The following is a 6187-nucleotide window of genomic DNA, read 5'->3' as shown; positions in this document are numbered from 1 at the left end:
AGGCCAGTCAAGTTTCTCCACCCCAAACTCGCTCATTCATGTCTTTATGGACCTTGCTTTGTGCACTGGTCCAAATCATTTAGTGGAGGGGGGATTATGATGTGGGGTTGTTTTTCTGGGGTTAGACTTGGCCCCTTAGTTCCAGTAAAGGCAACTCTTAGGCGTCAGCATACCAAGACATTTTGGACAATTTCATGCTCCCTTTGTGGGAACAGTTTGGGGATGGCCCCTTCCTGTTTTAACATGACTGCGCACCAGTGCACAAAGCACCTATAATTGGACTTTGCAGCAAGGAGCTTTGGAAGGCAAAAAATATCAAACAAAAGCCAAGGAAAAATCCTCGGAAAACTTCCAAGCTCCACCTACCGACCAGCCTGCGACCAACCAGATTAGCCTGTCTAACAGTATGCGTTTAAAAACAGGGGTTAGTTGCACACATTTGCAAATACATGCGTAAGCTACAGAGCCCCGGCAAGGCACCCTGTGATCTGTAGTCCTAACTCTAAGGCTTCGTACACACGACTGAGGAACTCGTCGTAAATGAAACATCGTTTTCCTTGACGAGTTCCTTGTTAGGCTTGTCGAGAAACTTGACAAGCTTTCTTTGCGTACACACTGTCAAGACCAAATCTCGTCGTTCTCAAACACGGTGATGTTCAACACATACAACGGCACTATAAAGGGGAAGTTCGATTCCATTGGCGCCACCCTTGGGGCTGCTTTTGCTAATCTCGTGTTACTGCGTGTTAGTAAAAGTTTGGTGAGTGACGATTTGTGCTTTTCAGTCTTCGTGCTTTCAGATCGTTTTCTGCCATTCAGTTTGTGCTTGTGGGTCCGTATCTTGTCTTTCAGGGCGTGTGGTCAGGTCGTATTTGTTTTACAGTGCGTTCCTGTCCGCTCCTTTCTGGTTTTCAGGTCATTCTTCATTGGACTTGCTGTTCTTCAGTGCTTCCTGTTTAGTGCGTTCGTTCTGATTAGTCGTTCGTTTTGTTTCGTTTTGTTGCAGGCACCTGCTCGTCGTCGAGTTTGTGTTATGCAGTCGGTGTGTGTTGGTCCTATTGTTTTAGACCTAGACGAGTCCATGAACAGGGTGAGGAGGCGTTCATGGACCATGAATTGGTTGCTCTGTAGGAACCAATTTTCTCATATGCCTCTGCTGCGGGAGATCCAGGAGAATAATCATGATGATTACAGGAATTTCCTTAGGATGTCTAATCCCGTATTCCAGCACCTCTTGGCTTTGGTGTCGCCATATATCACCAGGCAGGACACCGTTATGCAGGAAGCCATCAGCGCTGAGCAGAGGCTAGTTTCAACGTTACGCTATCTGGCAACTGGGAGAAGCCTGCAGGACTTTAAGTTCACGACGGGCATCTCCCCCCAGGCTCTGGGCCTCATAATTTCGGATACCTGTTCTGCTATAATACAGGTTCTGCAGGACGACTATATGAGGGTAAGTTTACTCCTTTAATATCATATTTAATGTATGCTAATGTATTGTATTTATTTACTCCTTCCATAATTACCATGTTTGTAATATGCTGTGAATGTCCCCTTTGTCCCCATGCATACTGTAAGCTGTTAATGCCCCTTTTTTGGCCTACATGCATATTTCCCTTCACTTACCTCCCCAGCATTCTAACCTGGGCCCCAACACACCTAGCCTAGTCACTTCTCAATGTATTTTGTAAGATCCATTGTAGTGCTTTATCCCCCCCCCCTAAAATGTGTTTTAAAGTATAGCTTTACCCTTTTTTTATTTATTTTTTAGAGGTCCCAAACTCATCTAGCCCCCCCCCCCCCTAAAATGTGTTTTAAAGTATAGCTTCACTTTTTTTTTTTTTTGAGGTCCCAAACTTATCTAGCCCCCCCTAAAATGTGTTTTAAAGCATAGCTTCACCCTTTTTTTTTAGAGGTCCCAAACTCATCTAGGCCCCCCTAAAATGTTTACAATGGTCCATCAGAGGGGGTGAGGAATGTGATAATTGGGCCTTATATTTTTGGTGTAAAATGCTCCTTAAAATAAATGTTTGAATGATATTGGCCAATAATGTTTTTGTATAACCTGCTTGCAATGTTATGTGCAAAAGTTAATATTTTTTTTTTGGTTTGATTCCACAGCTTCCGTCCACGCCACAGGAATGGCAGACTGTGGCATCGGAGTTTGCTACGCGGTGGAACTTCCCCAACTGCGGTGGAGCCATTGGCGGGAAGCACGTCCGCATTGTGCCACCACCCCGTTCTGGTTCCCAATTCTACAAATACAAGGGGTTTAATAGCATTGTGCTGATGGCGGTGGTGTCAGCACAGTACGAATTCCTCTATGTGCATGTGGGGAAGAACGGCCGGATGTCGATGGGGGAGCCTTCAGGCAGACAGAGTTTGCTCTTCGTCTCCAGAGTGATGACCTTGCATTGCCACTGGATGCAGAGAATGTTGAAGGACTCCCCTGCTTGTTTCTGGCTGATGAAGCCTTTGGCCTGGGACCGCATCTAATGAGGCCATTCCCCCAAAGGACCCTCACCCCAGAAAGGAGGGTGTTCAACTACCGGCTGGCCAGAGCCCGAAGAGTTGTGGAGAACGCCTTTGGGATAATAGCCAGCCAGTTCCGCCTGTTTTTAACCGCAATGCATATGGCGGAGTATAAATGGAACTATATTATTTTTTGTTGCTGTATATTGCACATTTTTTTAAGGAGACAGTCTCCTACCTATATGGCCACAGTTGGGCCCGAGGCCGGACTGACCTCAGGTGAAATCACCTTGCCGGGCCTAGAACCTGCCCGTACTGGCTTGCCCCCCCAAAGTGCCCGTGCAGTCCAGGATAAGTATGTTGAATATTTCATGGGTAGGGGGGCCATTCCTATGCCACCCAATCTGTAATTTATTATTTTGAGCCAAAACTTTTAAAAATCTGTTTAAAATCCATTTTTGATGTCTCGCTTGTGTTTATTTTAGCTGTCTCCTAAGTTTTCCTAGTGTACTACATGTAGTGTCAAGTGTATTTTCATTATCAACTAACAACCATTTCACAGGTAACACCAAAACGAAATACATCAAAAGTTCTAGGTTATTTAAGAAAAACAAGATGCACTTTCTTGTTGGTTTGACCAAAATTTTACTTGGTGCATATTCACACACATGGTCTTTCTCAAGTATTTGTGGTGTATATTTATTTATTTTTTTATTTGCCATAAACTGGCATTTTTTTTTTACGAAAAATAAAAACAGAATATTATATAGCACAAAATATAACAATGTAAACCTCTAGGCAATAACGCAGACATTGAAATATTTTTTTAAATTGTCTACCTGCCCATAGTACGATGGGGTGTTGTCACCCCTGAACAAGCCAAAATTTGAGGATGCACACAGTCTTTTTAGGGTCAACATGTGCTATCTGCCATCATGGGTGATCAATGGACGTGTTTTGTGGGTGCAACCCCTTCTTCCTTTCACCTACTTGAGTAGCGAGGAAGGGGTTGCACCCACAAAACACGGACAAAGATATCCCGAGTCGACAGATAGCACATGTTGACCCACTGTGTGCATCTTGAAATTTTGGCTTGTTAGAAAAAGTACAAAAATTTGGGGGTAAAACTGGGAACCAAAATTTTTTTTTTTTTAGTTTCCCCCCCAAGTCCTCGATTATGTCCTTCAAGCTTTTATCAATAAAGGCCATTTTTTGCTTGATTTCAGACATCTGCCTACTGCACGCCTTTATTTGGGATTAGTAGATTTTGGGTGCGCGAGCGGCGCCATCCGATTGGACAGGCAATCGCCTGGGACCTGTCACGTGTCCCAGGCGATCGCCTACAGGGCGGAAGGAGGAAGTGGGACAGGAAGTCCCACTCCTCCTGAAGCTCCCCCCCCCCCCCCCCCCCCCAAAAAAAATGACATGCCAAATGTGGCATGTAAGGGGGCGAGGAGTGGATTAAGCGGAAGTTTATTTTTGGGTGGAACTCCGCTTTAACTGATGTTAGTTTTGCATTGAAGACAAACATATTGTATATCTATGCAGGCCTTGTTGTTACTCTAAGTTTTATTGGCTGTGCTTCAACCACACTGCCTCTGTGTACTGAATATTTATGTACGTGTTTGGTAAAATATATTACACCAAAAACAATTTCTGACCTCCTAATGAATCCTCTTTATCATATTGGTTGAAGTGCATGCAGAATATTTTTCATATTAGTGTCAGTAGACCTAGAGGGTAAAAAAAGCATTACTTCTGAGAAATAAAATTAGATCTTTTATTTTGCAGGAAAACAAAATGTGTTTGTCGCTACAAAAAACAAACAAGTTTGTCTTAAACTACTATCTTCCAGATATACCTTTTTATATGTAAGTTTTACTCCTTCTCGGACAGGTTTTGGTCTTATTTTGCACCTCAGATGGCTGAACCCCTTTTGCTATTCACAAGCGCATTACATATTTGAGAGTTTAAGAGAGATCCTGCCAAAACCATTTATATTTTCTGTAATATTTTGAAATCATTAAACACAACATCATGCTAAATATAAAATGTACAAAAGATAAAACTCTGCATAATTAATACAGAAAAGTATCAATTTAAAACTATTTTATTTTTTGTGAAAATCAAAGGTGTACAAATGTATAAGTTAAACCTAAAAGCTGTACTACCTTATCTGCCAAGTCTTATAATAAAATGATAACTGTAAAATTCCTATAAATACACAACAATATGTGTGGTGATAAATGAATGTGTAAAGCAATAGGTGTCTGTAATTTCTAATTGTGCACATATGTATGTGTGTGTGTTTTTTTTATTCTTTTTTTTATAAAATGTTTCATTAATTTTTGCTGAAATGACTGTTTACAGGGTATAGAGACATAATAGTTAACTGATTGCTTTTAAAAATGATTAAAGATAGATAAAAAATCAATCATATAATGTACCTACAGTTTCAGTTTCGTTTTTGCATGGCTTCTGAGCATGTGCGGGTTTTTCACGTTGTTAAAGCTCACACACGATCATTTTTTACAACCTGAAAAACGACAACGTTTAAAACGTTGTGAAAAAATAGAGCATGTTCGAATACATTTTTTGTCGTTTTTCAGAACCCGAAAAAAGCTCTGAAGCCCACACAGATCGTTTTAAACGGCATTTTTAAAAAACGTCGTTTTTTACAACCCAAAAAATGATCGTGGTACACACGATCATTTCACGGGTTGTAAAAAACTCTGTTTTTTAAAAATGTAATTTAAAACAATCGTGTGTGAGCTTCAGAGCATTTTTCGGGTTCTGAAAAACGACAAAATAAAAAATTCGAACATGCTCTATTTTTTCACGACGTTTTAAACGTCGTTTTTCGGGTTGTAAAAAATTATCGTGTGTGAGCTTTAAAAACGTGAAAAACCCGCACATGCTCAGAAGCAAGTTATGAGACGGGAGCGCTCGTTCTGGTAAAACTACTGTTCATAATGGAGTAAGCACATTCATCACGCTGTAACAGACAGAAAAGGATAAGGATTTGAGCAACTTTGACAAGGTGCAAATTGTTATTACTAGATGACTGGGTCAGAGTAACTCCAAAACTGCAGCTCTTGTGGGATGTTCCAGGTCCTGGTCAGGATCTACCAAAAGTGCTCCAAGATAGGAAAACAGGCAAACCGGCAACCCGCTCATGGGTAGTCAAGGCTCACTAATTCACATAGAGGGCAATGTCCAGCATTTTACAGGGCACAGTGGCAGCATTTAACCACTTAAGACCCGGACCTTTAGGCAGCTAAAGGACCCGGCCAGGTTTTGCGATTCGGCACTGCGTCGCTTTAACAGACAATTGCATGGTCATGCGACGTGGCTCCCAAACAAAATTGGTGTCCTTTTTTTCCCACAAATAGAGCTTTCTTTTGGTGGTATTTGATCACCTCTGCGGTTTTTATTTTTTGCGCTATAAACAAAAATAGCGACAATTTTGAAAAAATGCAATATTTTTTTACTTTTTGCTATAATAAATATCCCCCAAAAATATATAAACAATTTTTTTTCCTCAGTTTAGGCCGATACGTATTCTTCTACCTATTTTTGGTAAAAAAAAAAAAAATCGCAATAAGTGTTTATCGGTTGGTTTGCGCAAAATTTATAGCGTTTACAAAATAGGGGATAGTTTTATTGCATTTGTATTCATTTTTTTTTTTTACTACTAATGGCGGCGATCAGCGAT

The sequence above is a fragment of the Rana temporaria genome, chromosome 3 (genome assembly GCF_905171775.1).
Source record: "Rana temporaria chromosome 3, aRanTem1.1, whole genome shotgun sequence".
NCBI lineage: Eukaryota > Metazoa > Chordata > Amphibia > Anura > Ranidae > Rana > Rana temporaria.
Note: the sequence above shows the minus strand (reverse complement) of the source record.